The 16,781-nt window shown below is 39.3% G+C and overlaps 1 long non-coding RNA gene across 1 annotated transcript in view; it reads left to right on the top strand.

Moving 5' to 3' along the window:
• LOC111934017 (uncharacterized) overlaps positions 1–16,781 on the top strand; it is a 90,063-nt gene that overhangs the window by 9,582 nt on the left and 63,700 nt on the right. The gene's annotated exons all lie outside the window — the stretch shown is intronic.

Below are 16,781 nucleotides of genomic sequence, written 5' to 3'. Positions count from 1 at the left end.
TGATGGGAAGTCCACATGGAAGTTTGACCACCAGGGCACCAAAAGATATAAGCACCCTTTCAGCTCTGGCAGGCCACCCATTTACCATCAGCTGGGGCCTTGGCTGGACTCAGGTCTCCAGAGGTCAGTGTGTTAAGGCACTGCATCAATGCATGCAAAATTTTGGGCACTGATCAAGGAAAGACTGAGAATTGAAAATCTGAGTTGCCTATACTGCTGTTCAGCCCTTTTTCTTTCCTTCCTTGGTCATGTCTTTGTTGCTTTTAATTAAGCTCTCAGATTCATAGCTTGGAGATCTTTAATAACTACAGAAAGTGCTTGCAAGGCAAATTTTTCACTTCTAAGAAGGATCCTTAGGATAAATGTTACCTTCTAATTTATAGGTAAACTTAACCCAGTTTCACCTTTACAGTAATACATTGTGTGGCCATTTGTGTGCAACAGACTGGTGACATGAAAGATTTTAACTTTTACTAAATGGTGAAAATGTTGGATCACACACCTCCAAGACACTGTAAGCACAGTGCCTGCTGATGAATTAATCTAATTAACAAAGGTGAAGGTTTATAATTGGGGTTAACTAGAATTTAACTGGTCATTGTTCATACCCCCCCACTGCACTGTCCCCTAAGTAACTCATTCTGGTAGCCCTCCACGGTCCCTCGACCCCAGCATCAAGCTCAGGGATAAACCAGCTTCAAGCAAAAGTAGATACAATCATATTTCCAAGACTGTAATAACAGCAGAATTTAATGGTGTGATATTTTTATACTGTTTGGGAAAGAGACCCTATTTTTTCTTACTCATAAGCCCAGAGTATTTTTAAATAGTTCAAGTCCCTGTAGTACTTCACAGTTTGCAGTGCAGTTTAAAAAGTAATACATCTTTTCTTAGATGTACCCCAGATTCTGCCTTTTAATAGACATGATAATGAGATTCTGTGTCTTCATTTCCCAGTGTGCAGAAAGCTCAAATAAATCTTTGATTGTTCACAACCCTGGAGAAGGCTCCCAAGCCCAGGAATGTAATGATATTTCTCTAAACAATCATTGCTAATGAAATTTAAGTGTATTTAAAATATATAGATGCGTGATTGTTTATATATTAGTAGTATCAAAATTGGGCTTTATTCATTTTGCTTTGTAAATCTGAATCTGATTGCAGTAAATTGAGCTCTCAAGAGATTCATTTCTAGGTGAAGGAATGTCCTGAGTTATTTCTATGACCTGCAAGACACACGTTGAGCTTCTGCCTTGGAGTGAACTCCCTCTAATAAGGAAATCAAGGGATGTTTGAAAGACCCATTCAGTGACTTCCTCATAAGATTAGGGACCATGTCCCCAGACCACTGCTGAAGGCATCACACAGCTGACTGCAATCAAATTGCTGTAATAACTTTGAAAGGACAGGGTGTCCAAGTAACTTGAAGGAGCAGCAAAGGGCAAAACAGGCAGAGGGGACACAGGGATCCCTCATAAAGGGTTAAAAGGGGGGTGATTCAGAATGAAAACAATGGTATTTTTAACAATTTTTAATATCTGACCAGTACTCTAACATTTTTAGAAGGAGACTCAATCAAAACAACCCTTCCATATATTAAAAAATGTTAAAAAATAGTTATTATATAATAATAAATTATATAATTTTTTTACATGTATATAAAATGATCCACAGACTGACACCTCGTTGTGTCCAGTCTCCTGGCCAGCTCCTCTGCCAGGGTGTTACACACATACCCAGACTTGTGCAGAGTCCCTTGCACTCAGGGTGCTGCTGAAGGGAATTCCTTCACAGCAAAACCATGGGAAACCCAAACTGATAATTATCAGCCCAAAGAAAACATTCCCAAGACAATATTGAGAAGATATGGCTCTCAAGACCAAGCTGTGGCAGGCAGGCTTGCTTTGGTGGCTTATTACAAATCCAGAATTGGCAAAGTTTAGTGAAATGTTAATATCAGACAAAAGCATGAATAAACCTGGGGTTTGTTTAATGTGAACTGGACACCTCCAAACCCCTTTCATGTCCAAAGGCATGAAACTCTGTGGCTTCCTTTGGGTGCTGTCAGACTTGTGGATAATTCCAAGATAAAACCCAAGGAGATCCAGTTTATAGGAAGCTGAAGATCCATCACTTTTCACCTGTTGTGTCACTGCTCTGCACAGTTTGATGCAGACTGTTGAATACCATTATCCATGTTCAAGACATGCATATCATACTTTTCCTGAGGAAAAATACAAATGACATATCCCCTCTGTAGCTGTTAAATTTGCTTTAATGGGAATTCAGTCCAAATGCATCTCTTCTTCTGTTCCAGGTCTCAAATTTAGAAATTAACTTCCAGTTAATTTCCATTCCCTTTATATCCATGTGTATCCCAGCCATTTTAGTGACCCAAATGATCATTCACATTCCTGATTTTTACCAAATCCTGGTGGTCTTCAGAAACACTACAGGAAAAGCATTTTGGTTGTAATTCTCTCTATTTCATAAAGCCTGTTAGGGCTTTGGATATCATTGACTTCTAAAGCTTATAGCATAGAGAGGCTTACAGAAGAGAGCACCTCACAAAGCCATGGACAGGATAAAAATCTCACACCTAAGAGGAAGAGCCACTTGAGTGTGAAGGGTAGGAGAAAAAAGTGATAGGAGAGCTGCCTTCCCTTCCCCTGAGATTTATGTAAATCCCACAAAGTACCCACCTGCACCACTCTACCTGCTCTTGGATGCTCAGAGGTTCTTGTGGAGATTAGTAGCCTAAAATAATTAAATATCCTCATTGCCATTCAGATTTTACCTGTTTTATTTTCCCCCCTCCCCTTTCCGCTTTGACCATAATCTTTTAAAATCTTACCAGCAAACATTTCAGTAGCTGGGGAAGAATTCCCTCTGCCATGGAGATCTAAGCACATGTTCTATGGCAGCACCAGTATTCTCTCATAAATATTTTTTCTTTCTAAGAAAAAAACAATATTTTTTCCCTCACTACAGTATGGAGTGCTGAGTAGTCAGTTCTTGGTCTGATAGGAAAAAAAGGAGAGTTAGACCCATAAAGGTGGTAGGCAAGCATTTTATCTGTAATAATGTTTGGTTTGGCCCACTATGAAGTCTTTCGGATAATTTTGGCATAAATTGTGTCTCCTACTAACACTGGCAGATACCATCAGAGAAGGTGATATCTTTCAAAGACAAGATTCAACAGGATCAAATCAAGGTCAATTTTATTGCAAAATTGATAAGGAATAGTGGGGTTATCTATGTAAGCAGAAAACTGAATAGTGACATGATGCATTCCTCCATCTTGGTGAAGATTTCTCTCAATTCTCAATTTCTTCTGCATATGGTCTGAAAGCACATCAGAGAAAGGCAAGCAGAAATGAGAAAGGGAAGGGGAAAAAAAGCACCAAAAAAGCCAGTTAGTTATTGGAATGGTGCTGGATAATCAGAAGATTTGGCTGACTATTGTTTACAAAGCCAAGAGAGTCTCAAACCCAGATACAAAGTTCAGACCTGGCTCTATCTGGTAAACAGCTGCAGCCTCTTTTTAATTAACAGCATATTCCTGATTCTGTTCAGCCTGCATGGATGGAAAGGTGTTTCCCAAGGAAATCAGAGTAAGGACAGCATAGGGAAAAAGGGGTGGGAAAAAAAGAGAGGGGGAGGGAAAAGGTGAGTTCAGGAGGGCAATGAGGTGGGGGTTAACAACGCTGCTGAAGATCAAGGGCTGAAGTGCTGAGATGCTGCCAGACTTGAAAACTTTAATTTACTGTCACTGTTAGCCCCCTTTGAGGTTTATGGTGGTATTTATACACACAGCATCAATCACATGAAACAAGGAGGGGATTTATAGTTTGTTTTAAAGACTGTAAATGCAATGTAATGCAAATAGCATGCCTCATGGGCATTTACATTTAATGGGAAAATTACAGATGCAAAAGATTGGTAGAACAAATTTTAAATTGACTTTATTACATCTAGTGCTTTTCAGAGAATACTATTAAAAAAAAGCGAGGAGATATGGTAATGGAGTTCTACAGTGTAGCTTGACAGCTTAAATTCCACTTAACTGACTTTGCTTGCATCTTTCTGTTTACATTACTTCTTCCAATAAGTTTGGTTGGCAAAATCTCTGGATCATAAACTGATTAGAAGCTTTGATTCTGTTTTGTTTCCTTTTTGGGGTTGGAATATTTAATGTGTAAAGCTGATTGTATCTCGATAACAGTTTTTAACTAAGGTTCATCATCAGAATTGCTTCATCTAGACACAGTCAGGAACAGCTCTCTGAATCTATTATCGCCTTAATATGTGACCACACATTCATTCTCCTTAATTTGTATAATCCTCTGGTATCTCCCCCATATCTCTGTAGATACAATAGAAAAAGATGTCTGCATTACTGTGCTCACTGATGGGGTGAACATTCAGAACTAATCACAGCTACTTGTGGAAAGCCCATTCTTTCTCAAAACAGCTTTATTTCCCAGTATTCCCGTGTGGCTCTCTGAGCACTTCTGGAATGTGGATTGTTTGCTGGTGGGGTTGAAGGTTGTTATCATCTGTTGTTGACTTATGGTAGATCCATCTGAAAGGTGTTGGTGGGCCTCAAACTCACCTTCAACAGACCAGATGAAGCCCTGATTGAAACAGGTGCAGCTCTACTTGCTTCAGGGGAGTTGTGCCCTATTACATGAGGGCTGATTTGTTTTATAATAATTGATGGATTTCTCTCCCATACAAGCCTCAAACAAGCAAAAAAATTTAAGGGTTTTTTTTAAGCCATTGAAGTACACATGTTGGGTTTCAGTCTGTTTTAAAGCCACCAGCACAGCAGCCTCTTGATGTGTTGAAGTCTGCATCTATCTGACAGGAGCCTTCTGCCCTTTGTTTCTTCAGATTTCCAAATCTTTGCTGTCAACATAACACCCTTGAAACATCTTTCCAGTCCTTCTCATTGCATTGTATTTTAGCCATAGTATAAGTAAGTGATGTCCTGACCTTTGTAGGACATAAAGCAGCATGATCAAAGATTACTAAATCTTAGCCTATTAGAATTGTGTCTTTCCAGGATTTCAAATCTCCCTGAAACCCCATCCTCCTTTTTGTTTCCATGCATCATGACACATACACCCTTTTACCTGTTATCACCAAAAACCCATGAAGGAGATGGTTTGTTATTCATTAGTGATTGAACAAAGTCTGTTCAACTCAGTGGAACAGTTATCATCATGTACAAATATCCCTGCAGAATTTCTGCTGTGTCCCTGTTTGCAGACCCCTTTCATCTACCAGGATCTACCTTGTGAGCAGACTAATTACAAACCCTGTGGCATCTCAGTGCATTTATTAGCATGGAACTGAGTCAGACCCGTGTTTATTCTTCACCCAGTCCTGAAAGATACATTCTCCAGGTGTTGTCACCCATAACAAATACATAATGGCAGAGAGCAGCCTATATTAACATTTGAGCTAATACAAACACGCACTGTTTAAGCAATCCACCTGAGATTGAGTGCCTTGCTGCTGTGACTTTTGTTTAAGGTTGTAATCCCATGTGATGACATTCTCTGGTGCAGAAGAACTACGTTAGCACCACACTTGGCAATGTCACGATGATGAGGAAACCATAGACTCAGGAAGCAAGAGCAGAAGGGAAACAAACTTTCACACTCAGGAATTGTTAATGAGGTAAACACACTTCAGCACTGACAGGTAACTCACAAAGCCACCTACCAGTCCTGTGCCAAACTGAAACAACAGAGAGAAAAAATGCAAACCTAAGTGTAAGCACAATTTAGAGTCATTCTAAAGTTAGCTTATGCTGTGATGGCCAAGTAAATAATGCCCCAGCAGACACAGCAACTTCTAAATAGAGCAGGAAAAGGCGTCTTTTCCTCCTGTGTGGAAGGCTGCTCTTCCATTTTGTGTCTGTTTCTGATGATCCATAAAAAAACTAAATTTACTGCAAGGGTGAACATCATAATCCAGAATCCTAATCCTACACACTCCTGAATGTTGTTACCTTACCTTTAGGCACCGTAAGTATCACTGTTTTCAATAAGCTACTCAGCAATTTTAACTGTACTTGGAAGAATTTGGAGTGCTGAAGCATGCTGTGGTTCTTGGGAACACCCACACACATGTAATGATGGGTAAATCCATGTGCTCATGTGTGATCACTTATCAGAGTTGCACAGAACTAGTGCATTGCTTCTTTTTGGGAAAGGCTATCTAGATCATGCACAAATCACAATATTTGGATCAGTTTCACAAGCCACAAATGAGACATTTCTACAAAATTTATGGAAATAGTAAACTAAATCCCCTCCAGCCCCAAATCATCTTTCAATGAGAATTAACATTTCTTCTGAAGCTAAAATTTACACTGACAAAATCTGCAGCAGGAACAAAATATTAAATGCCTTAAATTTCAAGTACTTTTATCTTTCTTGGTAAACACTTTCCACATCTCCAGGAACAAACACTATTCAGAGTTTAGCCAAAGCTTCTAAAAGACACCGATTACACTGTGGAATTTTAGGACTGTCATGTGAATTTAAAGACAAATACTGTCCAGACAGCACATACCAGCTGCCAGTTACTGCGTGGTGGGATATTCCCTCACCTTCTGTTTTAGTTTTATGAAAGATTGTTTTCTTTTAAAATGGCAGGTCCCCTCCATTCCTTCTCCTCTGCTCACAGTGAGACGTGTCATCTGATACTAATTTGTACTTGCTTTGTGTTTTGACTTAATTTGATTAATAACTATATCCTTTAATGGCAGTGTGACTTAACAATATGCTATTATGTTGGTGCACTGCACTCCAGCATTGAGGAGCAATTCGTCTGCATCACAGCAAGGTTTTGAAACTAATTCAAAGAGGCATTATTCTGTACCTCCTTACCACAGGGTAGAGGTCTGGTCTTCTACTGGAATTGCCAGCTCAGACCTGGAGGCCAAATCTGTGTTGAATTTGTCCAAAGACTTTTCTTAGCGCTCACATTCCAGTCCGAATTTCTATGGAATTGTTTTACCCCTTTTTTCACTCTCATATTATTGATTGTGCTTTGTGTCTTTTTTTTTTTAGGTTTTTTTTTTTTAAATTTCCCTTATGGATTCATATTTTAGATATTTTAAAGAGTGTAAATGGTACCATACTCCAGGCAATGACAAAAATGTATCAGAATTGTAAAAAATAATTAAAATTTTATCAAAGACTTAACAAACACACACACCCCCAAAAAATACTGTGAGAAAAAGAAAGGAAAGAAAAAGAGAAACAAGCAAGCAAGAAAGAATTTATCACACCCAAAATTAAAAGTATAACTGAACTTTATGGTGTCTAAAGAGATAACACATGCTTTCTGTTATATAGGATGAAACTAGTAAATAAGGTTTAGCATGCCTGCAGGGACACAGGGAAATCCAGTAAATTCCCTGCAGCTCCAGATAAATTCAGGAAAAGGAGTAATTGCACATGACCAAATGTATTTTATCATCATCAACACCAAAGAAAAACCTCACAGAAAAAAAAGGAGAGAGCCAAAGCTTAGTCTATGGCAGCGGTAGGTTTATTTTTTTATGTTGTAAAGACTCTGTTCCCCAATAAGAATAGTTGGGAGGAAAAAAAAAAGAAGAAAAAGGGAGAGGTTTCTTAAAAGATTTTAGTTCTAAGGGAATGGACAACTCAAATCATGCCAGAGAAGCCAGCAACTGGGAGAAAGAGGAGGAGAAAGTCAGGACAGAAAGGATGTATCTGAGTTCAATTTTCCTGTTGCTGACCTAGTCAGTAAATGCTGGTCAGAATTCTTGCTTCTGTAAAAGAAAGATTTAAACCTATATCCATGGTACCACAAAGCAAACCTGAGTATTGGACAATTAAACACTTTAAAAAAATAAAAATATTAAGGCAATTTCCCTTAGAGTGGAAACAATGGCACTAAAACTTACACACCATGGTTTCCTTTGTATCAGACCAGTGCTTGCCACATGCCAAAACATAAACCAGATTGCATAATATGTAGGTTTTTCATAATTTCCTCAGATTAGGTTTTTATTAATGCCTGTCAACAGCAAATGACAGGCATGTGTTGCATTAACAGCTGCTCTGAGCTGTGCCAGTGCTGACTTCTCTGCAAATCTCAAGCCTGGAGGAAGCTTAAAAGCCCATTGATTGAAGAGGAATCAATCCCATTTGCATTAAATATCTGAGGTTTTTACCTTCTGGGGTTTTTTTAAACCAACTATTAGTTTCTTTCATATTTTCATGGGGAAAAAATGATTTTTTAAAATTAATAGTCAATTTTTATTAATTTTTATTAATGGTCAATAATTAAAATTAACAATCATCTAGTATGAACTGATCTGATTCTCTTCTCCAATGTGTTTCATCCACTTTTGGTTATTTTTAAACTTCCTGACTTAAATCTTCCTGAGAAACTATTTTCTTTTTTATTTCTCTGTGTGACTTAGAGAAACATTCTGCCTATCCCCATGCCCCCAGCATCTACCCATCCTCATCATGAAAATCTGTAACATACACTCATAATAAAACAAAAAGGCAAAAAGAAAATAGATTCCATATAAGTAACTGGTATCAGCTAGACCTGAGACCTGTGTGCTGTCCAGTTCTAAAGTCTACACCAGCACACATTTTATAGATTGGAAAAACACACAAAGCTTTTAATGTTTCAGTTTCTGGAACAGCAAGAAAAAAACATGATTTACAGACCCTTAAAAGGAAATCATGACCAAAATTTTTAAATGAGAAGTGACTTGTAAAACACTAAGGTCTCACTGGTGAAGTAAGAGTTCAGAATTGTTTTACCTATTAGGTAACAATCCCACTGTAAAAATTATGTAAAAATTTGCAAAATTCTTAAATTAAAAATGGACACACTGTTCTCCCATGTTTTTTTTCGTACTACCAGATAACCCCTCGAGTCTATAAAACTTAAGCATTTATCAGAATGCTTAATAAATTATTTTTTAAAAATAAATAAATTTTAATTTAATTAAAATTAAACATTAACTAATAAAAAAATAGTAGGAGGAATATCTGGGGTTAGAAGAACATCATGAACATTGATAACATGGTATTCAGGGAATTTATTAGCAAGGTCTACAGCTGTTGGCCTGCTATTCAGCTGAGCTGTGTATCACTCATATACATTTCATGGCAGGAGCATTTCATTTTGATGAGTGTAAAGTCCATGAGAGTTTGGCCCAGACTGCACAAATGGAAAACAGAACTCCTCTGTGTTGGGCTGCATATTTCTGGATTCAGATTAATTAATGATGCTGACACAAACACAAGTTTTCTGTGAATGTCCATCAATCAGATGAATTCTATCCAAGGACAAGAAAAGAATTAAGGCATGGGTCAGCTTTAGGAAAGATCCATTATTTGTGCATGTACCACTCTTTGTCTGATAGAACATATTTAACAAAAGAAAGATTTTATTTTTTTTTTTTCCATTCTGGCCAAACTGAAATCAAAGTCAGTATTCTGATTGGCTTCAGTATGGGTAGGAGTTGTGTTTCTGTGATTTTAAGTTTTTATGGTTATTTTCTTTAAGTACTTCCTCTCTGGCTGTGGAGAGCTCCGGGCACTTCTCCCCAGCTCTGCCCATCACAGATTACTCTCTCCAGCACAGCTCCTGTGGGCAAAGGAGCAGACCTGGGGCAAAAGTACAATTACAACATGGGTTAAAATTCAAAAAAAAAATTGATCCTGCCCCCTCTGTATCAGAGCACTCCAATAGAGTACAATAGGCCCTGTAGTTACATTCATAAAATCAGAGGGGTGGTACAACCACCATCAGCAAAGAAAGAAAATAAAACCGTGTGCAGAAAAGCCATCTCCATTTTATGTTCAAGGCAAAATTCTTGAACCTACAACAGGCAATAATTGATGTGATGAGAAATTTCCTAAAAGCCCACTTTTTCCTGATTTACCTTACAATGTCTGCTATTTTATTATAATTTAAAAATTAATCCAGCTGCCTTAGCGAGTTGCCCATTTTACCTTATGTGCAATCAAGACCTGCACATTTTTTATGGTGCTCCACGACCCACACAGCGAGGAAAGAACTTTCCAAAAGAAAAGCTGACAGCTCACTTGGGAAAAGACTGGGTAAATAGATACGACGTGAACGGTGCCTGAAGGTCAGCAAACAGGCTCCTGAATTAACGGCAGATGCAAATTCCATCCTGAAAATCCCGCTCTGACAGCTCCCCTCTGACTCCCATCCCAATTAAAATGGCCAAGCTGGTTCACCACCCCTGCAGCTCTCCTGACCAAACAGAGCACCCCTTAACCCAGACCCAACCACCTTAGAGATGTGCCCAGGTGATGAGCTGGGCATTCCTTTTACCCCAAAACCTCCACCAGGCTGGCACTGCAGGAATCCAGTTCTGGGAAATCAGGATTCCAGTATAAGACATTAAGACCTTTGTGCCAGTGGTTGTCACTGCCATTGGAAGACTGTTGGGCCATTATTAAGAAATAGTGACCTGCATTTCAAACAAACCCAACTAATCAGTGGCTAAGATTTTGCACCAGCTGTTTAATAATAGTTTGTCTAATAAAATATTCATATTATCATATATTTTCCATCTTAGAGGATGATCAGAATGTCATTTTAATATTTTCCCCCTACTAAAATAAAATTTTAATTAAGGCTAAAGATATATTGCCTACGGAAAGCTAAACTGTTTAAAATTATTAACTGCTTGAATACTTGTTGCTATACTACAAGCTGCCATAAAAGAAAAGAAATTAAGTACATGGGGGATTAACGCAATTTTGAAAGCTGTGTTCCCCTCCCTCCTCCTTTTAGATACGCCTAACTGAGCCATAACTATTTTTCTCCACTCAGCCAGACTCCAGCTTTGTGGCTTTTTTAATAACCTGGCTTTTCAAGCTTGTGCCCCCGAGAGCCTTTTCATTTCTGCCGCACTACCTACAAGCAAATTTCTTCCAGTTGCTCAACAGCCTAATGCCTCCCTTTCTTCGTTGTTGAAGCATTTCATTGCAGTTTCATTGACGGGGAGGTGTTCTGTTACAGTGGAATCAATAGCTCAGGGCTTCCCAGCACACCGATTAGCTTGTCAGTCAGAGCCTGGGGGAGGTAGTGTAAATCCCAGAATACCAGGGGCCACCAGTTTGAAAAGTAAGGAATGCAAGGAGCCCGCATGGGTTTTTCTACCACCTGTTGCTCTGCAACATGTGCAAAGTGTATTAACTTCTTTGCTGCTACATGCCTTAAAGGTCAACTGTGATAGAAGCTTTAAGCTTTTGGAATATTTTAATTCATTACAGGAATCAACTTTTACTGATTTGCGACAAAGAGCGCCTTACAAAAGGCGTGTTTTTTCGGTGGTTGGGCTTTTTGTTGGGGTTTTTTTTTTTGGGTAGGTTTGCGTTTGGCAACATGTTGGTTCCTCTTACAGCTTTTTTTTTTTCTTTTTTAAATCAGTAGTTCATCTGCTTGTTAATTGTGTGCCAATAGAAACCAGTTTCTATAGCAAATGTGGCTCCTTCCTGCGCCCTCCCTTCCACCATAACAATAGTATTACTTTAGATGAACCAGGCTGTCACAAGGGGATATTTCTTCATTCACCAGTTTAGATTTGAGGAGGAGGGAATTATGAAATGCAAAGTTGGAAAACTTCTGCTGTACATATGCTTCCAGTGTGGGGGACAGGTCCCTCATGTCCTGGGGGGCAGCAGAGCAGGGCCAGCTCCTTTCAGCCCTTTTAGGCACTCCTAGTATTAATCAGGAAAAACTAGAAAAGCTCAAAATTGCTTTTCACTGCACATTCAAAGGGCCATCAAGCCACCTCATGTTTATTCCCCTTCACCTACCTCTTTTGGATACTTCTGCTGGATAGAATCATGTCCTAATAACTGGCCAAGGTAATACAGAGGAATATTGTCAGCACCCACGGTCTGAAGTTGTGAGTGAGCAATGTGTCCCTGGATCAGCCTCTAAGTCATTAAATGCTGTCTCTAAGAAGTGCTCAAATTCTAAGAAAATATATGTAACCAAAACCCTTCTGAAGACAGCCATTAAAAACAGAGGCTCAGGCCCTGTGAGCCAACCTAAGGAAACCTTATTACAGACATTTATTATCCAAAAACCACGTCACACATGACCACAAAAGGAAATTCTGTGCTTAGATCATGAAAGTCTGTGCTTTGGAAAGGTTTCGCTGTCACCACATTTGGGTTTGCTCACAAAACCTCTACAAACTCACCACAAACCACAAAGTAAACCTGCACAGTGCAAATTGTACTTATTAACATAATTCTACAAAATTAACTCAATAGAGCTTTTTTTGTTAATTTTGTTTTAAAAGCATGGCACTTGGATTTTCTAACTAATAGCATAAACAACAGCTGGAAGCTTTGGGCTGTCAAAGTGGATTTCAAAGTTTGGATTGAAAATATTAATCTTTTCAATAGAGATTAATCTTAGATTTCTGTCTTTCCAAATGTGAGGAATAAGAAAAAGTTTACTTTAATTTGAGGACTCTTAGTGAAATGCCCTCTGCATTAGAAGGAAGGAGGAATCCAAGCTGTTCTAAAATTTCCTTTTTGCCACTAAGTGTGAACCTGCTTTAATATTAAAATATAAATATGCACCTTGATTTTTTACTTGTGTTACTCCAGATATTTAGTTGCTGAATCAACACACCAAACTTTTTCTTATACTGTAGACCAGGTAACTTTCCTATCACCTGGCAATTAATAGGCTGGGAATGCCCATAACAGATCTCTCTTCTCTATTTTTTTCTCTCTTCCCCTCCACCCACTACTAGTCATGCTGTTAATTCAGCAAAATTAGTAGTCTTGTGTTGTCAGAACAAATCACTCCCACTCGGTTATGAATGTGGTTACTCAGCAAGACTGCATGTTGAGAATTTAGGGGATGTTTTTTTCTCTCTGTTTCCATCTTTCATTTCTTTTCCTCCCCCTTCATGCATTGTAGTTGTGAACATCTGATACGGGTAAAATTGCACTGGGTGATTACTTAAATTCAACCTTTGCAGAAAAATACTCTGTGTCTTGACACTTCACCAAAAACCCTCCCCGTGCTGAATCAAAGCCCTTGCAATAAAAGCTCGTGTTCATATATCATTTCCCCCATTTTAACCAGTGATTGTCATTAATTATTTCTTTACCTCGCACCTTATAGACAGTTACCTCAGGCACCTGAAAAACAGGTCTGCTACTTGTAACCACTTGAAGCTTCTGTCATCAGAAGGGGATTACCCTTATTACACACACACACACAGGGACACACAGACATTTTATTCCAAACGGGAATGCCAGACCGCCCAGCCACGAGCTATCAACGCCAGGCTGGGCCTGGGGAGCAGCAAACCCCCAGGCAAGGCAGGACCCAGCCAGCACTGAGGCCTGAGGTTTGCACTGACCAGCAGATTTGCCAGGCAGAGATCAGGTTTCAGCGCAATTAAAGGGCTCTTGTTAGCTGTAGGCTGGAAAAGATGGAACTGTGCACAGTGAGTAGGTGTGTGTGTATGTTCAGCCTCATGCTGTTAATGCCCCAAGGTTTAAAAAGAGTGGATAGACCAGTAAACACTTTCACAGACTGCTTGGGAGAACATATCCAAACTAGGGGGGGAGAAAAAAAGAGAAAGAAAAAGAGGTCATTCATAGGTAAAGTGGTATTGCCTTTCAGACATATTATTTTTGCAAATTATCACTATTTATAAAACTCATTAATGGATTCATGAACAAAAGCTATAAAATATTCATGAGCTTTCTACAGACATGGAAGTTTTGTCTGAACATGAAAATACACGTGCAGAATATACACACACAAATAAAAACATGCATACAAAGAGGTATAAATGTCACTCACATCCAGCTGAGAAACCCGCTAGATGAACCCACAAATATGGTAAATTGGAATAGACTCTAAGGGCATGATGTCCAAATGATTATGTATGTGGGTGTCCAAATGCATTTTAATAGAAAATACTTCTGCACATCAAATTGTTTGTTAACAGAGTAATATCCTGTCTTGAGCTCATTCTCTCTGTCCCTACACCTACAGTCCTCTTTGAACTGTACACTGAAAACTTGTCTCTGCTAATTGGTGCTGCATAAGCTAGGTTATACATTTAATATCCAAATCAACACCTACAGCCATCATGACTTCATGTGTTTGGATTCTGTCCTAACTGGCAGTAAAAGCTGTCATTAGGAGCAGGAAACAGTATGAAAGACCTTTCACGGCCTCTTTCAGCATGCAATGTCATCTGTTACCATGGGTTGTATAGTACTGATGGCTATAAATGCCACTATGAATGATGCAATCTCCTATGTGATGATGAACTTGAAAAAACCTTTGTTGGATTTGTGCTTAAGGTGCTCATATTCCGGTTATTCATGAGCATCCAAAATGTTGATCAGCAGCCGGGTGTTCGAGCAGCCCCAGCAGCAGCACTACAGAACTCACACACAGCCCTTCCTGTAAAAGATGGCACAAATAAACTCACTTTACACATTCCGTGAGAGTTATTTGTCAGGCATGTCAGCTGTGGCTCATTTCCCTAAATTTCGCAACCTTTCCTAGTGGAAAGGTTTAGAAATAAAATTTGCGGTTTCCTTTCCTTTTTTAATTATTTTTTCTTTAATGATACCACTTCTCTGTCCAGCCTTCCAGCAATAGTTTCATTCAGACCTTCCTATAAATCAATTTTGGATACCCAATCGTGCCTGTATGTAAACTACCTTATCTACCAGGGGCAAAGAAATTTATTTCTGGAATTTTAGGTGTGAGGCAAAGGACTGGGTGAACTCCAAAGCAGGGATGAGGAAGGTTCCCAGTGCTCTGGGATACAGTGGGCAAGTCCCCATCACCGACTGCCATCCCAGCAGCTGCAGCCTTTCCTGCACTGCCAATCATGCTGCATTGTGTGGAGATTTTGTGCTGCCACAAAACATCCCCACCACGGGCTGTGGGGAGCTCCTCACACGTGTCCTTCCCTGTAAATTAATGGAGCCTGAACCTCAGCCTCCAAGGGCAATGATGTCAAAGCTTTAACCCATGAGAAACTAAAGTTCAGGTGTTGAATTTGCTTTGTTGAGAGTCAGATTTTGCCACTCCAGGGTGGTTACTTGTTGTTGTTGGTCCTCCATCCTGGATGACTGCTGCTGGGGCTTTCCACGAGGGAGAAAAGTCATCTGGCACTTGCAGTCTTCTCAATAACCTCAGGCTTTCCTTCTGAGGGATAAGGTTGTATGCTGCTACCCCTGGAAGATTTTGACATAAAAGGTGAAAAAGTGTAATTAAGAAGACTGGAAATGAGCAAGAAATATAAACACAGCTTAAAAAGCCTAACTGCTGCAGAGAACAGGGAAATAAAGAACATTTAGCTAACAGAAACACTGAAGAAAGTAAAAATTCAGACACTTTTCACTACCTAACACCCAACATTGTGAAGCTAAGGATCATGGCCATAGTCTGTAAGGTCCAGAGTCAAATCAGACTTTCAGCACTGACTTTGGAATTCCACAGTCCTATTATCTGTTAGATGGAAAAAAATCTTCATGGAAGATATTGTGATAAATATAGAACTTTATAATCTAATTTTATTTTGTGCATACAATATGGGATATAACATTTAGGAATTTCCACTGAGGCATTTTCTAAATATCCTTAATTTTTTTATAAGAATGACTGGCAGTGTGTCACCATTCACTAACATTAACTATATATGAGAGTAATAACTTGGACTAGCAGAGAATCTTGAATGTGTGGGAATTTGTAAGAAGGAAAACACATGGAAAAGAAAACCTAGAAAAGAAATAACACGGAAAAAAAATGAAATGTAAAGTGAGAAGCTGCATGAGACAGATGTACTCTATTAATCAATGTTGAAGCATTAAAAAATGGGAGAGATGAGTGGGGCACTGAGATGCAAGCAGCCTTTTCCATGACCCAAAAGCACAGAGCTAAACATGGGAAGGGCTTGAAAGCTGGGGGATTATATCATACCCATGGCCTCCAGGACCTTCCACTGGTGCTTTGGAACAGTGGATGTGATTTCAATCCCTCTGAAGTCAAATGTGAAAGTCTCAAGGCTGCACACAGACTAGGCAGGCACACCTTCACCTGTCCCTGTGTGCTGCATATGACAGCACAGTGTTCAGAACCTTTTTGCTGTTTAAGACACACTTGCCTCTAGTTGCCTAACCTTAGAAATATCCCTTTCTCTTCTTTCTTAGCCAAATCAGCAGAGATGCTCACCATCCTCTTACAAGGAGACCATGAAAAAGGCAGGTCCACAGAATTTTTCAGATGGGCTGAATACGCTTGGCCAGAAAGACCAGAGATTTCCCTGTCAAAACCTGGGGCTACACAGAGAAAAATAATAAAAAAAAGATTAGGGGAAAGGGGGTTTTCAGGTCTAGAACCAGAGCCTTGTAACAAGGATAGCCCCTTTTGTTCTCATCTCTTTTAACTTTCTTTTTCCCTCGTAACAGTTGCCCAGTGGTTATGAAGAGCTTCAGTCCTGCATTTCAACTAAGGGGCCCTTCTTTATTCTCTCAGAAGAGGGCTGTCTCAAGAGCACCATGCTAAAGTGCTAAGTTATCATCAGGCTGGGGCTTTCGTGCAACTGTTTGTGTGTGTGTGAAACAAGCTCTCAACATGTTAGTAAGAAGCCTTTAACCCAGATTACGCCACCTCTCTTTCTATAGTGTTCTTTTAGGGCAGAGTGTGAAAGGTCACCCTCTCAGGCT

The sequence above is a fragment of the Cyanistes caeruleus genome, chromosome 13 (assembly GCF_971803275.1).
Source record: "Cyanistes caeruleus chromosome 13, bCyaCae1.hap1.1, whole genome shotgun sequence".
Classification (NCBI taxonomy): domain Eukaryota; kingdom Metazoa; phylum Chordata; class Aves; order Passeriformes; family Paridae; genus Cyanistes; species Cyanistes caeruleus.
The sequence above is the reverse complement of the archived record's forward strand: the minus strand, read 5'-3'. Positions and strand labels throughout refer to the sequence as shown.